At 39.1% G+C, this 19,599-nt stretch overlaps 1 protein-coding gene across 1 annotated transcript in view; it reads right to left on the bottom strand.

Annotated features, from left to right (window-relative positions):
• The window catches only part of OPN3 (opsin 3), a 45,313-nt gene that overhangs the window by 13,632 nt on the left and 12,082 nt on the right, over positions 1 to 19,599 (bottom strand). The gene's annotated exons all lie outside the window — the stretch shown is intronic.

The following is a 19,599-nucleotide window of genomic DNA, read 5'->3' as shown; positions in this document are numbered from 1 at the left end:
AAACTCTGAAGAGAGTCAACAGAGTCACTGAGTCTCATTTGATTTGACCTTTTCTCAGTTGTGTCTGACTCAGGATTAAAGGTGAAACTGAAGTGGGTTTCAAAAGGGTGAACTGACAAAGTTAAGGTAAAAGTATGCAGGGGGCTGGGTTAGCCTTTCTGCTAAGCAGATGTCAGCCTATGAATTGTTCTCGAGCAAGATTGCTGACAAGGTAGTGAGGACTTCTCTGCGTATACTTAAACAACATTATTTATTTATTTGCCTGTCTCTTTCCAGAGAGTAATTTATTCACTCAACAAGTTTCTGTTGAGCATCTACAGTTGTGTGCCAGTCTCTTTGCCAACACCAGAGGTTTAGGGATAACAGAAATGCAGAAATCTAGATGCTTGGAGGGAACCCAGTTGTGGAAACAACTGTAAGAGGTGAGAGGTGTAAATGCATCGTGGGAGTCACAGAACGGGGGGCCTTTGTGAACCAGGCCAGAGAAGCATTCCAGGAATAATTAAGAATTATGTACCAGAGCATGGAGACCATGTAAGGGTCTAAAAATGGCAGGAATCAGAGGTACCAGGGCTCAGAGGATATAAAGAAGGAGGTTAGAAGGAGCAGATGAAGGGCACCTGGGTGGCTCAGTCCATGAAGCAATTGCCTTCAGCTCAGGTCATGATCCCTGGGGCCTGGGATCAAGTCCTACTTCCATTCCCCTTGCTTCTTCTCACTCTATCTCTGTCAAATAAATAAATAAATAAATAAATAAATAAATAAATAAATAAATAAATAAAATATTTTAATAAATAATAAGAAGGAGCCAATGAGGCCATTGGAGAAAGGCTTTTGATTTCTTGCTAAAGGTTTTTGTTTCTTTGTTCTTTAAAAAGCAAAACTAAAACCACTTTTCCTGTATAAAATGATGAATTATAAACCTGTTACTGTCATGTTTTCTAAGTGTGAAGTGACAACAGTTAAGTTCTCTTCTTCTTCCTCCTCCTCCTCCTTTTTACTCTGAAAAAATACTCATTCCTGCAGTGGTATAGAACTCCCATCCCAGGCCAGTGCACGGAGACCAGCTTGAGGGCTACTACAGTCGTCCAAGCATGAATGACGGGGCCTGAATTAGAGTACTTTTAAAGATATGAATGGCAAAGTCTGGATTCCAGGAACATTTGGTGATTAATATCAACAAGACCCATCAGCTTATTGAATGTGAAGAGGGAGGGAGAGAAAGGAGTCAAGAATAACTTGGAGATTTCTAACCTATGTGATGGGTTGAGAGTGATGACATTAACAGAGATTAAAACTACGAGGTGTCATGAGCAGAAGTTGGAGAGAAAATGAAATTGTAAGCACCCCAGAACACACTGGCATAAATATTTGTTGAATGAGTGAATCAAGATAGACTGTAGAAAAAGTGATTCTAACAGAGAATGAAAATAAGACCTGTGCCAGATAAGTAGGTAGGAGTGTGGGAGTGGGGCTCCAGAAAGCCTGGAGTGATCCCAGCTCCCCACTAAATAGCTCTGTGACTTTGGCAATTCATACAATATCTTTAGACTTTAGTTTTGTTTTCATAAAATTGAAAATTCCTTCGCATTATAAAATTTTCACTGTAATGGTGTAAAATGAAGAGATTCTAGATTCAGAAAGCCTTTGGCAGAATACAGATAATATTCATTTATAAACCAGGACAGATTTGTTATTTGGTGGGGAGGGGAGCACCATAATTCCCCATGTCTGATGCCTGTGGTATTCAATAAATGTTCATTGAATACATGAATATTTAATAAATACGTAAGTGACTGGAAGAAGACAGGGTTTTGGAATATGGTAGAAGGAAATATTTCAGGAAGTAGTGCTATAGCAACAAATAATGGACTTACATTCAGATTATATTAAGTAATTCTGAAGGCAAGGAAAATATCAAGTTGGATATGCTGCCTTCAGAACTAAGCATCAACTTTCACCTCACTAAATTTTTACCTAAAGAGTGATACTGTCATTACTTTAACTGATAATTTTCCCAGAGGGAAACCAAAAACCTAAAGATAGTAGCATAATGAGACTCTAATGAGATTAGATACTATTAGTCAAAAAGTATATTATACTTAAAAAATCTCTAACCCCTTTGACCTAAACAATAAGAGGAAAAACTCACCACACTCCTACACCCTGATGGATCCTCCCTCACATCTCTGCACTGTCTCTCTCCTGGATAGCATGCGACTAATTTATTTGTTTGACTTGATTACATGATCTCTCTTATCCAGTGGACTGTCAGTTCTAGGAGGTGCTTGTGTCACTCCCTTCTTTGTACCTACTTGCTAGCACACTGATTGACACATATAGATAAGCAGTAAATAGTTACTGGATAAATGAAAAAAAGAATGAATGACAACTAAAATTATCCTGGCTTATTGCTTTAATAATAAGGGCTTATTTATCTGTAGGGTATACTGGGATTTGCAAATACAACATATTTGCAGCAAGTGTGTCCCTAAGAAGAATTAAATCATATTCAAGGTAAATTAACTAAAAGTTGAAGGCCAAAAACTATATTTTAACATTTAAAGGTAACTATATAATTACCATTATATTCCTTTCCTATTGCTTTCCTTGATGGAATTCTGAAAAAATTGTGCACTCCCATATATTTAAAAAGCTATTCTAAATTTTTTCACCTTAAGTTTAAAGGGTTGCATATACACTTGGACCCAGGCTCGAGCTTGTAAATAAACCCTCATGTGTTTGCATCGGAAAAAAAAATAAAAATAAAAAAAAATAAAGGGTTGCATAATATAAATATAAACATTTAAAAATAAAACTCTCACCTTATTCTTTCAAATAAATTCAGTAATTCATAAATATGTTAGTGATTTCATAGTTATATCCCAAGTTATGTATGTGTATATGTATATGTATGTATATATGTGTGTCTATGTAAATATACAGATATATATCAACACACACAAGCAATGATCAATCATTTAAACTTACATTTCCATCCAACTTTTCCCCTAAAAATTTTATTCTAGTGTAATATATTAGCCGAAAGATTTTAATTTTTTTGCCTTATTATTTTCAACAAAAAATGTACTTAGAAATTGAAATTTTTAAATTTCTTGGATAACAAGGTTCTAAATGTTTAAAAAATTATCTTATAGATTGAGCTATTAGTTGATCAAAATATTTTTTAAATATTAAAAGTGAAAAACTTAATTAGAAATATATCTCTTAAAGTGATCAGTGTAGCTTTCCTTCACCACAAAGAATATACCACATATTTGTGTATACACAAATTACTATTACCAATGTGAGATTAAAGGATACATTCTCTTGCTATTCCTATTTATAAAGTTAACGATTTCTTTATCACACATATATCCAGATGCAATGGAAGGAATTTTGTTATATTCAATTCTTATTGATTATATGAACATACCCTCCATATTCAATTATTTGAACTGTCCTGAATTTATATACCAAAAATCACAGAGTGGTGATTATCAAAAAATTATATTTAATGATCTACCAACTAACAACTTTGTTAAAAGCAAATAACTGGAAACACCTGACTGGTCATTCACTCCCCCAGCTTCCTCATCAATATTTTGACTTGGCATCCTGGGATTTCTTCCCACCCCTTCCTGGTAATTTCCCACCATAAGATTTGGGACAGGTAAGGAGTGTATCTTTCTGTGGGATGTGGGAGAGGGGTTATGGAGAAAGGGAGGGTCTGGATTACAGGGAGTTGGTTTCTAGGAGAAAATACAAGTAAAGTTGAGAATTTAGGAGTTTATTTTCCTAAAACTGTCCTTGCATAGCCATTAGGAAGAGTTGTATCTCAAGCAGTATGCATATGCCAATTTGAAGACAGAAGTCTATAAAAACTAATCTCATTGGCATATTATGGAAACTCTGCTTTAATCTTGCTGCATCCCTGGGATATAGATGGCATGCCTCAAACTGCCAGTCACATTCAAAGCTGGCTGCTTTGACACCACTGTTCACTCTGCCTGACATGCTGACAGAGATCTCACAGCCTGGAGAAGAAGACAGATGTGTAAAGAAGTAATTACAGGAATGTGACATGTGCTAATCCAGAACTGTGTCTGGGAGCTGAAGGATACAATTGAGGAAGCACTGACCTCTGCCTAGGGAAATACTGAGGAAGGTTATAAGAGAAAGCAGTATTTGAATTGATGAATGGAAAGGAGTTTATCAAGTTGAGAAGGGTGAGGATATTTCAAGGCCAAAGATAAAGCATATAAAATGCATGGAAGCAAAAAGGGGTATCCAAGCCTTAACTCTGTGCATCAGCTTGAGTCAAGGAAAGTTCTTTCCTTTGATAGAACTTGATGATTATGCATTCACTTAGAACATTTATCAACAATCCAGTATCATGCACATACAATATACCAGGACACTTTACTAGGAAGCGGACAAAGATAAACTATAAAAGAAATCATAATAGAGTGATAAATTTTATAGTAGGGGAATATCTATAAGGCCAGTCTTGGATTAAGCTTCAATTTCTTTTCTTTCTTTCTAAAGATTTATTTATTTATTTATTTATGAGAGACACACAGAGAGAGGCAGAGACATAGGTGGAGGGAAAAGCAAGCTCCTTATGGGAGTCTCATGCGGAACTTGATCCCAGCACTCCGGGATCACGACCTGAGCCAAAGGCAGATGCTCAACTACTGAGCCACCCAGGTGCCCCTCAACTTCAATTTCTACACATAGATACATATCATTTGGGGAAATTAATTAATATCTATGAACTTCAATTTGCTCAGAGTAAAATAGAAAGAATAGTACCAAAATGCTCTCTCATTGCCATGTGTATATGTATTACTTGAGAATATAAATGTATTTAGTAAGATGGTAATATATTAAGGCATTATTATTATTATTATTATTATTATTAGAGTAGTTGTTTATCAGGGGAAAATTACTTTAAGTGATAGAAATTTTACAGAAGGCACATATGCGAAGCTTAAATATATGTATATTAACAATATATACAAATACTCAAGAACAGTCATTTCCCCCTTTGGCCACTAGATGTCCACATTGAATAGCTTCTAGACTCTGCTTAAGCAAGTTTAAATAGAAGAGCTTAGAAGAGATACTGCCAGAACCAGGTTCCAGACCTGTTAATACCCGTCTGTTAGATTAAAAAGTTAACATGAAATGGTCCATGCCTTCAAGAAGCTTACACTCCAGAGAAGGGGGTGTGAGGAGAAACTCCAAATCTGATAATAGGAGAAAGATTACCTGGTTCAGATGATTTTCTCTGGGAAGCAGGCACTACCTGAGGGAATCTTGTACATTAAATACATTTTAACCAGAAAAATAAGGAGGGGTTAGCGGGGAAATGACTGTCAATCCTATTACAGCTGATGTTAACACATTGAGAGGGGACACAGCTTGCCCCATTTGGATTCCTGCAAATAATTCAATATTGTGGAAGCAGAGAATTCTAGAAAGAGAGAAGTGAAAGACTAGGGACTCTCCCAGGAAGACCCTTAAATGTCATGTAAGGAGTTTGGAATACATCCTGAGGGCTCCAGGGAGCCATTTAAATGTTCCTGTTCTCTTCTATTACTATACTATTTTAGAAAATTTTGTTTTACTTTCTTTTGATTTTGCTTTTGCAGATTTTCCTTATGGAAAGTTCCCTCCAGCTGTGATGTGGAAAAAGGATTGTGAGGAGAGACAAGTCTGATTACTGAGAATCCTACCAGAGAAATACCATTCTGATGATGAGGAATGAAACCAACACAGTGACACTGGGAGGAGACACAAGGAGGGTCCAATAAATTTTAGGGACATGAATCTCTGCTAAACATGAGAATGAATGAAGAATCAAAGGAAGTCTTGTGTTACTGGCTTGGGTCAATGAATGGTTGGTGCAGTGACTTGGAATGAAAATGGATGAGATGGATTTGGGAGGGAAGATGACTGGGGGATAGTGCACTTCACTGTGGATCCCCAGGGTGATTTTGAACAAGTCACTGAATTGTCTGTATTTCAAATTCTCTACCTATAAAATGAGAGGACTGTTAAACCAGCCTTGTAGCAGATAAAATCTTACAGATAAGGCATTAAAATCTTGCAAACTGAGTGGATATACTTTTTCTTCATCCAAAGAAATTTATAATTTTGTTCATTTAGAAACATGTATTGATTTGTAGAAGATTTCTAAACATGCAGTTTAATTACTTTCATCTACATATAGCAATGGAAACAAAGCTATTTGAAGTTGCTTAATAAAGATACTTCTTTATTAATTAGTGACCTCTATTCATATTTGAACATTAAATAAGGAAAATAATATGTTTAATATGCTTGAAGCAGCTTATTCTCTTAGGCAAGTAACCAATTCTTCTTTGAAATCTTGTTTACACTGCTTATTAGTTGAGTAATCTTTCCTGTTCCCTTTTACTGAATTAACAAGGCTAATTTCAGCTCAGTAACACATGGTGGTACCTCCTGGGTGTCAGATACTATTCTAAGCCATTTGCCTGTATTATCTGATTTAATTCTTACAACTCTATAACACACTTATAAATTATTATCATCCCCATTTTGTAGGGGAAACTGAAATAAACATGGTTAAGTAACTTGCCCAGGTCTCAAACTAATGAAAAACAGAGCTGATATTCAAATCCATCTGCTTCCCAAATCCACACTATGCTAGACTCATTTTCTAAATGGAATAAAAAAAAATTTGTATTAGTGAAGTGGACACTACAGAAAACATATACAATCCCTCTGTTACCTACCATATATCGACAAGGTCTTTTTTTTCTTTTTTTAAAGTAGGCTCCCTGTCCAAGACCTGAGCTGGGATCAAGAGCAGATACTGAACCAACTGAGCCACCCAAGTGCCCCTTGAAAAGGTAATTTTTTAAACTCAATTTCTTTTAAGCTGAAGAGTTTTAAAGGAAATTAGAGATGACCATGTTCATTGGAATAGTTCCCCCCACCACTGGAAAGCCCAGTTCCCATTCAATCAATAAGAGCATTTCTCAGAAACACCCAAATGATGCATGATCTTTAGTACACATATTTTAGGCATTCACCAGCTATCAATTATGGCAGAAACTTAGTTCTAGTTAATAATTCTTTCTTCCATATCTGTTTCCCTCCCCTTTTCAAATTCAATTTTTCAGTCATTTGTTCCCCAAAGTTACAGTTCTTCAGGGTTAGTACATAAACTTGGTTCCAAAGAAATCTAGCCCAGTGTGAAAGCTACAGCTCTGTGGGTCAGAAAATTATGATGATTTCAGGTAAGCAGCTTACGCAGAGATTTAGTTTTGACCACCACGTGGAAACCTAGCCACAAAAATGCTTGTTGTACATTAAGAACTGGGATCACCTGAACGAAAGGGCTGTGAACCCTCCAAAGAGGGGTAGTCTGTCAGGCAGCTGTTGGCATGTAGTTTGTGGGCTAGCTCCACACAGTGCACCATGTCCACACTGTAATGTCCATTCTTGCTCATGCTGCCCTTCACCAGGGTTTCAAGGGAGTGCATTTCCCCCTAATAATCTAGTAATTTTTCACAGGGGAGTAGGGAGCAAATACTTGTTGATTCTGTTGGTAAAGTACAGGGGAGTTTGTATATAGTTGTGCGTCCTACCCTCCTACGTTAACTCGGGCATCTGCATAGTTTGGAAATCATCCCAGATTCATTTCTCCAATGTTATCTTTGATTCTTTCAATATTGGCACCCCTGTCTCACCTTCTAGGGCTTCAAACTTGGCTCCTTGTCTTCCTGTAGCTCCATTTGGACAGACAGCCCAGTTTCAAACTGTTTACCTTGCCTCTGTGTTAGGGTTTGTTTGTTTTTTGGGGGGAAAGAGAGTCTTGGGGATAAGAGCTCATTAGAACTTACTTTATACTTATGTCTGCTTGTCAGGGGAGGATATTGAACAAGATAGATCATGATGGGGAAAAAAAATAATCATCACCAGAGAAGACCCAAGAAATACCCATTGTGACCAGAGTTTACAGGCCCAGTGCAAAAGAATGGTTTGAATATAAAGTAACAGCTCTGCAGTTATTACTGAAGGTTTGTGATAACACAATACAGCAGGACCAAAGTACAGAAAACAGTCTGGTGGAAGGATTTATCAGGAATTGAGAAATTCTAAATCCTAATCCTAACTGTACTCATAAAATGGGTATGGGCTCCACAAGTAAAACGGGAAGGATGCACTTTCTTTGCTTTTACCACTTAGTCAAAATGACTTCTTGAACACAGCAATCTAGAGCTTACAATAATCCAATGTACCCAGAAGAGCTGCATCAGAGAATGATCCTCCTCAAGGACCTTGCCTCTGGTCCACTCTAGGAACGTGTATACTTGCTCTATCATCTCTCTCCTCTTTCCTCTACCTTGAATATTCATTTCACAGAAGGCTTTTCTTTTTTCTTTTTTTTTAATTATTTTTTATTTTTTTTTATTTTTTATGATAGTCACAGAGAGAGAGAGAGGCAGAGACACAGACAGAGGGAGAAGCAGGCTCCATGCACCGGGAGCCTGACGTGGGATTCGATCCCGGGTCTCCAGGATCGCACCCTGGGCCAAAGGCAGGCGCCAAACCGCTGCGCCACCCAGGGATCCCCTCACAGAAGGCTTTTCTTTTGAAATATGTCCAAGTTCAACTCTGTGCCTGCTACCTCCCATTATTCCCATGGAGGCTCACATCCCACAAGTGATTGCTCTGACCTATTCCTAATTGATTGATATATTTTTCCTCTTTGTCCAGCATCTATCCTCTCTTGCACCAAATGCCAGTTTGAGACTGGATTCAGTTCATGTGCCTTCCCAGATCTCCTTGAGCCAGCTTGCAAGCCCCTACTCCCCAGCGTGGGCCATGACCATCTGCCTCGCTCCCCAGCAGCAGTGGTTCTGCTATAGTCACAGAGCTCACCTGCTGCTGCTACAGCCACCACAGGCCCATGTGCAATACCAACCTGCTCCTTTGCCCTCACTGGACTGGATGCATGTAGAGGCTCTAGCTTATCCAACTGCTGCTCTGACTCAGCTGACCCAACTCAGGGGTGAAGGGATGTTAACACCTCACAGAGCAGACTGGGACCATACGAGTCAAGAGACAGGAAGGGTCCAGTAGTTAAATTGTTTGCACCCCCTAACCATTCCATGGGTCATTTCAAGATGCACTAGTTTCATATGGCCTCTCTGAAGATGTCCCACAGGATGGAGCAATAAGCCATTTTGGGGAAGTTATGGCTGAGAGTGTACTGGCATTCAAAGAATTCTGCATATGACTTCCACTCCCTAGTCCACCTCCTCTTTCACCATTTCTAACTTCCTTAGTGTGCACCACACTCTGCTCATGCACAGCACAGACCATACCTTCATAGCTATTTACTACCTGTATTTTCATCACAATTCTATGTACTCAGCCAATTCAGACAATTCTATGTCTTATTTTTTCAGTTAAATTATAAATGCCTAAGAAATAGGGACCATGTCTTTTGTATCTTGATACCCTCCCTGGCCTCTGCAATAGTTAACAAGAGATTACTGTATGTCTGTTGATGATAAAAGTTACGTCTATGTGACCATATTTCTCAAATCAGGAATAAAAACACTGAAGTAAACATGGCTACCCCTGTAATTAAACAAGCACTAACATGAAATGATGCTTGGAAATAGTCACAGATTTCAAAGAAAGGGAAAATGTTTCTAAAGGAAAATACAACATATGGGTCAGAAGCCCATAAAACAAGACCAGCTTCTTGATATTTTTCCTAAGGGATTCCCCTCATCTCAAAATACTTTTTAAAAGTCACCACATGGTAATTTGATTATTAAAAAGTTCCTATACTCATTTTTATGGATGACATAAAGTCAAATAGTATTCCTGTTAGATTTGTCATCTCTTGTTCTCCAATGACAATAACAAATTATAACACCTATTTCAGATGGTGTTTTATAATTTCCAAAGTACTGCCCTGTGTAGGTTTATCATCAGTTCTTCACAGACCTGTGAGACAGGAACAGCTCATGTCTTCATTTGGTTAGGGTGTGAGAAAGGCGTTGGGATTTGGGATGAGCCTAAGGTCACAAGATGAGTAAAGTCTCACTTGGAGGAGAACCCACATCTTCTGGCTGTGAGTCCAGAGTTCTGTTTGGATTTTCCTCAGAAAGATTTGACTAAGTGAGTTAGTTGTGATCAATAAGGAAGCATGAAGTCTTATTAATTCTATGGAAAAATTCAACACATGAATAAATTGTGGAATGGCCACGTGACCCCTTGCCTGCAATGAAGATCCTGGTTTCTAAGTACTCTCTGGATTATTAACCTGGCACCAAGAGATGAAAATCTGAGATAGCCCAGAAGAGCAAATTAAAAATATGAGTAAATCTGAGAGGTACAGAATTAAATCTTAGTTCAGTTATTTATAATTTACAAAACTCTCAAAGGAGCTCAGAGTTAAGGTTTTATAGCAGGTAGTAACACTCCATTTTAAAGCTAAAAGTATTGAGATACAACCAAGGACCAGTGTCACTTTTCTTTCAAGAATGAATAGAACATACTCAGCTTTAAGTGTGTGTGTGTGTAAGTAACTAATCACAAAAAACTGTGGTATTATATACCTCAGGACCATGAAAGGAGAATGAGTAAAAAAGATAATAAGCTTCCAGAATGTGTTAGGGACCAATATAGTTGTGTCCTGGGCAGTGTGATGATGAGACAAAATGCTGGAGGTTTTTTTTTTTTTTTTTAATTTTTATTTATTTATGATAGTCACACACAGAGAGAGAGAGAGAGGCAGAGACACAGGCAGAGGGAGAAGCAGGCTCCATGCACTGGGAGCCCGACATGGGATTTGATCCCAGGTCTCCAGGATCGCGCCCTGGGTCAAAGGCAGGCGCCAAACCGCTGCGCCACCCAAGGATCCCATGCTGGAGGTTTAAAAGGCACATTTGGGAGGTGGGCATGTAAAATAAAACCCAGCTCGATGACTACTGTTGAGCAGTTTGGATAGGCAAGGAAAAATCATTTTCTTGAAAGTCTTAGTCATCCTGGGCTGAGAGTGTCAAATGGAAAAAGTCTAAAGAAAGATTGGAGGTGGGGTAGGGAAGCTTTACAGATCGGAAGCATTCTGCTTAAGGCCAGGACGCTAAAGCAGGTGCTCCCCGGGCTGATTTCCAGACCCATTCATATGCTACTGCCCCCAGCTTCTATCCCACATTGTCCCCTTGGGCTTCATATGGATTCTCCCTTGATGTTTAATTTAAACCTTCTATATCTGAGCAGTGAGTCTGTCTCCCAGGGTAGGAATAGTGACTCCAAATGCCAGCTCTTGAAATAGCTACAAATGAATCTTCTGGGAAAATTGTTGAAATGTGGATTCCAAGGCCCTGCCCTTGAAGATTCTGCTTTAGTAGGCTTGGGATGGAACCCGAGAATCTGTATGTTTAAGAGACTACCCAGACAATTCTGACCAACTGGTAGGTCTAGATAAAAATCAAATCAACTTTAATATAATCTTTCTGTGGCTATTTACTCATTTCTCAGGTTTTCCTCCAGAACAAACACCAGTGGAGGAACAGAAACCACTACTTTATTTCACCAAATGATATTCTGCAGGGACATACAAAGCTCCAGCTCTGAGGAAGGGGCTTGTCTGTGTTGTATGGACAGCTTGAGTTTTCATCAGTTTACTCACCTCTAGCTTAATTCCTCTCTGCCCTTGTATTTTGCAGTTCTGCTGCTTCCTATGTCCCAGGAAGCTGTCATGATGCCATGTTTCCTAGAACCAGGTACAGCCTGGTGGAGAATGGCTGAAGGTGATGTCATTTGACAAGAAGCTTTTATAAATCTGACTAAATTAAATGACCTTGTACATGTGAAGCTGGTCCTGGCCTCACCAGTTACCAAGACTCCAGAACCGATTAGAAGCTAGAAGTTTATTGGAAAGACATGGGCAGTAGTTACTTCACAGAAAGGGAAGCAGAGAGAAGACTCATGTTACTTCCCAGGGAATTTACCCATATTAGGGAGGAGCAGAGTGAAGCCTGGATGCACAAGAAACTGGAGGCATATTCTAGGTGAATAAGATAAAATTATTTCAGGACGAGTCACAGCTTAAAAGCAGACAGGTCCCATACCAGGAGCATCTAAACCTTCCTGAAATATTTAAGTGGCTCTAACCTGTGGGGTCCTGAGCTTATTGCTGGGGAAGCAAAGTCATCAGATATGGCCCCTGATGTAAAGGGGAAAAGGCAGCCTGAAAAGACAAACCAAAATATAAAATTGTGTATTTGACATTCCAAATGAGACATTCAGACTTAAGTGCCATAGGAGCTCAGGGAGAGGAAAGATTACCAAGAACCTGGGGTGTGTGTGTGTGGGAGGGGTGCTTTATATAAAGGACTGGGACTGAAACATAATGAAAAAAAAAACTTTGAAAATTTACCCAGCATACACCATGTCCACTGATGCCAAATTTACTTATATACCCTAGAGTGATGCTGCCCAATAGAAGTATATGAGCCATATATTATTCATGTTTTTTTAGTGGCCACATTTTAAAAACAGATAAAATTAATTTTAATGACATTTTATTTCATCCAACATATTTAAAATACTTCAATTTGTAATCAGTGTAAACTTATTCATGAAATATTTTGTATTTTTTCATACTAAAGCTTCAAAAGCCAGGGAGTTTCTTACACTTATACATCTCAATGTAGACGACCTACGTTTCACAGGCTCAAGAGACATAGAAGTAGCGGTTATCGTGTCAGACAGCATGGACCTAGAGAAACTCTTGTATGTTGAGTAGAAAGAGATGTATACTAGGATATACTTTGAGTCACTGTTTATTACAGTGAAAAACAGGAAATAACCAATGTCCACCCAAAGGGGAAATGGGTAAATAAATCTCGAGCAAAGAAACTGAAACATTGCTTGGTTTCATGTTACATTCATGTCTGCAGTGATCTCCCGGAGCAAGGAGATGGAGTGGAGAGAGATATGCATAGATATAAGTTTTATCTTCAATTTTCAATTCTTTGAAAATAAAAATGAATATAGGAAAGTTCATGTATGTTCACTGTGGGTGGCAGGTACATGGGCACTTCTGTGACATTCTTTGCACTTTTCTGTATTTAACAACCTTTAAATAGTTTACAAAATGAGTAAAACTCATGGAGGATATAGAGGTAGCAAGGAGTAGGCATTCATAAAACGGGTTCTTTAAACCAAGAGCAGAATAGGGTGGTCCCAAGTCAAGACACAGCTGGGGGTGGCAGCTAGACCATAAACTGGTGAGGATGACCCAGGAGGGAGAGAGAAGGTTCCCTGCACATCTCTGTCACAGCCTGAGTCCAATTTGGCCAACTCACTGTGGGCAGGCAGGTGTTGACAGGGGAAATGAGGGAGTAATACTTTGGAAGGCACAGTGATACTTACTGGGTCACCTTTTCAACTACCTGGCCCTGGGGTCTCTGGGGTCGTCAAGTTTAGCTAAGCTACACCATACTGTTGCAGTCGCAGCATCTACTCTGTTTGGCCAAACAGCCTGCAGGGCCTTTCATACTAGCCCCTCATGCAAAGGCAAGCCTTACAGAGTATTCTGCAGTCACAAGCAAATGTTATGTTCCCCATTGGGGATGTTATGTTATGTTATTCCCCAATGGGGAATGTTATGTTCCCCATTTTCCCAACAGCCCTTATAATCAAGCCTTGTGTACCCCTCAGACAAGATCTCCACGTAGCATACTAAAACCTCACTCCTTTTGGTTGGATTGACCAACTTTCCCTTGGCCCAGGAACCTTGAAGCATTCTACCTATGGACCCTAACAAAAGCATGCACTCTGGGTCTTGCGTCTCTGCCTGTATCCTGCCTTGACTCCTAGTGAGATCCCTCTCAAGGTGTACCATGTACCTCTTCCAGGACTGTGAATAGCAACTATCTCAGTTTCTCCTGGGATCTGTTGCTGAACCCTGATTTACCATCCAGCACCCATACTCCACTTAACAAATGTTAATTTAATGTTATAATAAAGTATTAGGGGGAAAAAAACCCAGCTCTGCTCGGTGGTGGGAAATCTGGGCCCATGGGGGCTTCCAGGGTTAAAGGAAACTAATGAAGTGAAGAAAAATGTTCAGAGAAGATGCTGAAGATACAGAAGAGTTTGCTGCTTATGAGGGGAGGTTGAGCACACATGGCAGAAGCTCAGAATTGGATCAGATCAAGAAATGCTTTGAGCCATAAAGATGTGAGTCATCGTGGGCTGAAGAGGCTTTCCCTTTCGGCACCAGCTGACCTCGCCAGGGATGTGAGGTATGATGGGATTTGCTGTGATCATCAATGGGGTCAGGAGGAGGTAAAGACTGCTTTCAGAGTCTGATTCCTGGATGATTTGCTTGCTGTTGTGTTGATTTCAGAATCAACAGTGCTCTTAGATGTCACACTACAGATCTTTAGATTACTTTCAGATTTTGACTTTTCTAACAAGGCTGTGAGGAGAGATGGTATGACATAACCATCAAGGGTGCTGGGTTCAGGCTCTGAATCCTCCACTTTTTATGAAACCTTGAACAAATTAATCTCTTGGTGCTTTACTCTTTTTAACTGAATAATGGGGCAATAGTAGTATCCAGAGTTGGGAAAAAGTTTAAGAGTTAATACACATGAAGCACTTCTAACAGTAACTAGCATGTGGTACACACTTAATAAGCATTAGCCATGGACATTATAATCCATTAGCGATAAATTTCCCTACATCTATGATTACCTCCTTAGGATAAATTCTTGGCAATATAATTGTTGGTTAAGAAGGTGCACAAAATTTTAATGTTCATAATACAACTTACCAAAACATACACCAGAAGATACATTAAATCTCCCCTACTGTATCATCAGATACTTGTTTTATTCCCACTTATGTCACAATGCATGATAACCCACCACCCACCCAGCAATCAATTATAGTTGCCCCCTATATACTCATCAACCCAGAAAGCAAGAGTGGTGCCTGGTAATCTGTATTTTAAAGACATTTTCATTTGATTCATAGTCTAGTTTAAAACTATTGTTCTAGAATTTTATCAACCAATAATTCAATCAACTGCTAAAACATTCACTTACCCAACCCCTTTGTAATACCTACTTTAGACCAGGATCTTTTTGAAACTCCCTTTGGCTTCTAGAACCCCTCTCATACCTCTTTTCCTACTTCTATGTCACCTTTTTTTTTTTCTTCCTTTAGGGAAAAAGAAACTGGATTATTTCATGTAACTGAGAAGTCTATAGTGGCACTGGCTGCACGCATGTTGTCCAATAGAAATATAGCACAAGCCATGTAAACTAGGGACCTGAAATAATTAATCAAAGTGCTGTCTCTCTCCTTCCATCATTCGCTTGGTTGCTCCTATGTGGCCTAATTCTTAGACGGACTCTCCAGTAATCAATGTACTGGCAGTCTCTGACACATCCTTGAGGTTTAACAAGCCCATGTATACCCAGGAATTCTAGAAAAGGAATCTTCCCAGTCTGGGACTAACCCAGGGGCAGGAGTTACTACATCAAACCCAGCAGAGTGCCATATTTGCATTCCCAACATGTCCCTATCTACCAGCTCCTTCTCACATCCAATAGTGCTGCAAGAAAGCAAGAGAAATCAGAAGACAGTTGAGAATCAATCCAATCAATCACTGAGTCATGATTTAATGTGTCTAGTCGTTCTCAACTCTGTCCTCTATCCTACCTGCTAGGACCCCAGTTCAGACTCAACATCTCTTGCTCAAATCTTTCAATAGCTGTCTGGTCTCCTTTCTACATTTTTGCCACTCTTGGATTCCCCCTCTATATATACCTAGATGTAGCCCATTTTCTTGTTTAATGACGAGAAATGCTATGCCAGTAGGACAAAGTCAAAATTCCCTTGCATTAATGTTCACAATAGCCAAATTGTGGAAGGAGCCTCGGTGTCCATCGGAAGATGAATGGATAAAGATGTGGTCTATGTATACAATGGAATTTTACTCAGCCATTAGAAATGACAAATACCCACCATTTGCTTCGATGTGGGTGGACCTGGAGGGTATTACGCTGAATGAAATAAGTCCATTGGAAAAGGACAAACATTATATGGTCTCATTCATTTGGGGAATATAAAAATTAGTGAAAGGGAATAAAGGGAAAGGAGAGAAAATGCGTGAAAATATCAGTGAGGGTGATAAAACATGAGAGACACCTAACTCTGGGAAATGAACAAGGGGTAGTGGAAGGGGAGGTGGGCAGGGGGTTGGGGTGACTGGGTGATGGGCACTGAGGGGGGCACTTGATGGGATGAGCACTGGTGTTATGCTATATGTTGGCAAATTGAACTCCAATAAAAAAATTAAAAAAAAAACCCTCCCTTGCATGAAAAATCCTCTAAGACCTTCCAGAACTACCTCCTGCCTCCTGATCACCTTGCACAACCAACCAAACCTGTTTGCTTTTCCTTAAAACCTACTCCCAATTTTGGTTAAATGTGTTCCACTCATTCAAGTACTAATGCTGAAATTTTAGTCATTTTCAGCTCCTTTTTCTACTTATCCACAGCATTCATTTTCCAGGTCCTACATTTCTATGTCCACATTTTTCTCTGCCTGTTGCATTCTCACAACCTTGCTCTGCCCAGGCTATACCAGCTATACCATTTCTTCCTCCTTCCCAGCCATCTGCAGCATCTTTGCACCTTCCCAGCTTCCCTTCACATGGCCAACATCTATGCTTTTAAACACAAGCCTTACCTTGAAAAACTTCAACAGCTCCTTTTTATCCACTTAATACACGTCTCCTGGTATTTAAGACTATGATAATGAGTATGGTTCAACATGGCTGATGTGCTGGGCCCTACCCCTGTGCCCCAGCTCTCCACACCAGGTCACTGCTCTAGCCATGCAAACAACCTCAATGCCCCCATGCCTGTTTCTGCTCTTCTATGTAGAATGTTCTCCATTTTGGCCGCCCACAGACATCCTACTCAACCTTAAGAGCCCCAGCTTTTTCTTTCATGAAGGCTTCCTAGATTTCCCTAGTAAGACAAAATACTCTGTGCATCCACTGAAGTTGGTCTATATCACAAAAATGATCATGATCTAATTAATGGAGTGCTTAATGTGCACCAATGTCAGCCCCAATGAAGTGGGAGTTCCACTACTTATCAGTTCTATATCTTTGATTTCTCATCTACATGTGGAACATCAATACCTGCCTCATCAATACCTATCTTAAAAATGAGATAATATGTATAAAGAAATTAAAACAGTTCCTGGCACATGAGCAGTTACTTGTACCTGAACTTGCTCTGAGCCCTCTCTGAAGACCCCACGTCACATCCCTGTCGCAGCATGTGGTTCTGGAGTCGGACTTCCTGGAACTGAGGCCCAGCTCTGTCACTTACCAGCTGTGTGGTTTTTTTGTCTTCGCAGTATGTTTTCCCATCTGCAATACGAGGATAATAAGAGAACCTACCCAACTGGGCTAATATGAGGATTAAGTAAGATAAATACAGCAAACACTTAGAACAGTGCTTGGCATGAGGGGAGTGATAGCTACACTGACTAAGTCTGCATTCCCAGAGTCTAGCACAGCAACTGGGGGACAATGTTCAAGAAATGCTGCATTGTACTGAACCCTATGTTTCTCTCTGCAGTGCAATTTACGTAAAGTTCTTCCCTGCATTAAGAATACTGACCCATCCCATTGTAATTTAGGTATCATCTATAGACAACCTCTGTTTATAAAATGTCCAGCTGCTACATTGTCTCATTGCTTGGTGAACCATTAGTGAGTATGATTGTGGATACAACTCAATTATGGGTAGTTTATTTAGTCTTGGATTGGATTCTCTGAAACTCACAGGGTATTATTATATACATGTAATTTGATTAATCTGCCTATAGCCTGTCAAGAGAAAGGTACCCCTCCAAAAGAAATGTATATTAAAATATGTTTACATTGATTTTGAGCTAGATTTTTGCAATATATATAAAGATATCATCTAAAAAGATAACAAGGAAGTATTAACAAAAAAACACTAAAATAAACAAGACGTCATCCTCTCATTTCTAGAAATGCTTTGCAGTATTCTATTTCTGGATGTAATGAATTTTTTTTTAAACCCACGAAATATCTAATCTATACTGACAATTGGGGCAGGATGAGATACATTGCCTAATTCTCTGAATTTTATTTTGCAGTTTGAGTTATCATAAAGCTTCAGAAGGAAGTCACTGTTGATAATTGAGGGAGGCAGCATGTAGGGGAGCAGCCAAGACAGCAGTTCCTACCAACAATGACCCTGTTGAAGAAGCATGTATACTCAGATGTTGAGAAAAAAGGTAAAAGAAAGAAAAACAGATTCATTATAAATATTCAAAACTTTAAAGACAAGTTTCTCAACCTTAGTACTATTGACGTTTGGGGCTGGATAATTCTTTCTTGAGGGGTGCTGTCTTGTGCATTGTAGGATGTTCAGCGGCATCCCTGCCCTCTACACACTAGATGCTATTGGCACCCCTTGCTAGTTTTGTACTTTTCACATCCAAAAATGTCTCCAGACATTGTCAAAATTCTTCCAAAGGGAAAAATCACCCTGGTTTGAGAATGACTGCTTTGATGGGAAAAAATTAGTAAAAGTATTAGGTGGAACATTTTACAAATTATTTAAATGTTCCCTATTTTTAAGTATTTAAAAAGAACCCGGGACCGTGGTTCTGACATATATTGGCCCCACTGGTCCTCTTTGTGGAATGGGGTGATGAAGGTAAAGGGGTGACATGGAAAGATGTAGCACAGCAACTGGGGAACATCCTAAAGCTAAGGTGCCAGCTGGCCTTTCAACCAGCAAATCTGTAGAGCATGTAGAGTTACAGCACACTTAGACTTTGTTTTAAAGGAGATTATAATCTCATGACAAATGACTTCTAGTGTAGTTCACACCTGTTGCTTTTTCTGTTTAAGAAACACCTGGTTGATATGTTTCAACAGACGCCATTATTAAGAAAGGAACAGACAAACATACAGCTCATTTCTTGTAGTACTTCACTGAAGTCATTTTGGAAAATTAAGTTAAATTAATTGCCTAAAGACAAGATTCCCTGGTCTTCCTTAGCAGGATATCCCCCTGTCCCAGATTCTCTTTATAATGGTAAGATAGATGCTGAAATTGGGATAAAAACTTTAAAGTTACACATAATGATGAAATTAACTTATAATGCTGAAAAAAAATACTTCCCCATACTGCATTAGTAATATTTGTTATTTTGAAGTATAAGGGATGAATAAATAAAGGAACAAATAAGTCTCAAACAGACAATGGGGTACTCCAGGGCTTTAATCATATGCTAAGTAATAAAAAGAACTGGCAGTAATGTGCCCAAAGATTCCTATTTCTTTAAAATTAGAATGTGCCTAAAGATTATCTCCCAACTGAACTACAAACAGGTATTTTATCTTCCTATCATACTTTGTCAACCCTGCAATTCTGAAGCCGCTCATGGTTTCCTCTGATGATGTACGCACCTTTATTCATATTAGGTGTTCAGAGTATGTC

Source organism: Vulpes lagopus, chromosome 1 (assembly GCF_018345385.1).
Source record: "Vulpes lagopus strain Blue_001 chromosome 1, ASM1834538v1, whole genome shotgun sequence".
NCBI classification, from domain to species: Eukaryota; Metazoa; Chordata; class Mammalia; order Carnivora; family Canidae; genus Vulpes; species Vulpes lagopus.
Note: the sequence above shows the minus strand (reverse complement) of the source record. Positions and strands in the feature narration are given on the sequence as shown.